The sequence below is a fragment of the Otolemur garnettii genome, unplaced genomic scaffold (genome assembly GCF_000181295.1).
Source record: "Otolemur garnettii isolate 467f Iridium unplaced genomic scaffold, OtoGar3 scaffold00276, whole genome shotgun sequence".
Classification (NCBI taxonomy): domain Eukaryota; kingdom Metazoa; phylum Chordata; class Mammalia; order Primates; family Galagidae; genus Otolemur; species Otolemur garnettii.
The window spans coordinates 493,144-494,500 of record NW_003852671.1 but is presented as its reverse complement, the minus strand read 5'-3'; the positions used below and the strand labels follow the sequence as shown (position 1 = coordinate 494,500).

Genomic DNA, 1,357 nt, shown 5'->3' with positions numbered 1-1,357 from the left:
TTTCCTTTTTTTTTTTTTTTTTTTTGAGATAGAGTCTCTCCCTGTGCCCTGTGCCCTGAGTAGAATACATTGGCATCCTAGCTCACAACAACCTCAAACTCTTAGGCTCAGGGGATCCCCTTGCCCTAACCTCTCAAGTAGCTGGGACTACAGGTGCCCCACTACAATGCACGGCTAATTTTTCTGTTTTCTTTTTGTTTTGAGCAGAGTCTCACTTTGTCACGCTCGGTAGAGGGCCTTATCGACATAGCTCATAGCAACCTCCAACTCCTGGGCTCAAGAGATTCTCTTGCCTCAGCCTCCCAAGTAGCTAGGACTATAGGTGCTGGCCAAATGCCTGGCTATTTTTAGAGACAGGGTCTTGCTCTTGCTCAGGTTGGTCTCGAACCCATGAACTCAGGCAATCCACCTGCCTCAGCCTCCCACAGTGGTGGGATTACAGGCATGAGCCACCATGCCTGGCCCAATTTTTCTGTTTTTTAGTAGAGAATGGATCTTGCTTTTGTTCTCCAGTTCCTGAGCTCAGGCAGTTGTACTAACCTGGATGGATTTGAAACACATTCTTCTTAGTAAAGTATTACAAGGATGGAAAAGTGTTTCAACTCCATCCAGGTTAGTACAAAAGATATCCTGCCATAGCCTCCCAGAATGCTGAGTTTATAGGTGTGAGGCACCTTACTCGGCCGATTCATTTCTTACATAGGCAGTACTATTGCTAGTTTACCAAATAGGAGGCCTTTATAATGTTAATTTTGATAATTCGATTTTTAAAATTGTTTTTGTAGGAATATTTTTATTATTTTTCCTTTTACTTATTTTTTTTTTAAGACCGAGTCTCAAGCTTTCACTCTGGGTAGAGTGCCATAGGGTCATAGCTCACAGCAACCTCCAACTTGGGCTCAAGTGATCCTCTTGCCCCAGCCTCCTAGGTAGCTGGGACTACAGGCGCCCGCCACAACACCCAGCTATTTTTGTTGTTGTTGCTATTGTCATTGTTGTTTAAGAGGCCCCTATTGTTTTTTTTTTAAGTAGAGATGGGGGTCTCACTTTTGCTCAGGCTGGTTTTGAACTGGTGAGCTCAAGCAATCCACCTGGTTTAGCCTCCCAAGAGTGCTGGGATTATACAGGCATTAGCCAGCATATCTGGCCCTTGTTATTTATTCTTATAATTTAATTTAATTTATATTTATTTATTTATTTTAGAGACAGAGTCTCACTTTGTTGCCCTTGGTAGAGTGCTGTCACATCACAGCTCACAGCAACCTCTAGCCCTTGGGTTTAGGCAATTCTCTTGCCTCAGCCTCTCGAGTAGCTGGGACTACAGGCACCTGCCACAACATCTGGCTATTTTTTGTTG

General features: G+C 43.7%; 1 protein-coding gene across 1 annotated transcript in view; it reads left to right on the top strand.

The window, feature by feature from the left end:
* RPGRIP1 (RPGR interacting protein 1) overlaps positions 1-1,357 on the top strand; it is a 75,209-nt gene that overhangs the window by 65,816 nt on the left and 8,036 nt on the right. The gene's annotated exons all lie outside the window — the stretch shown is intronic.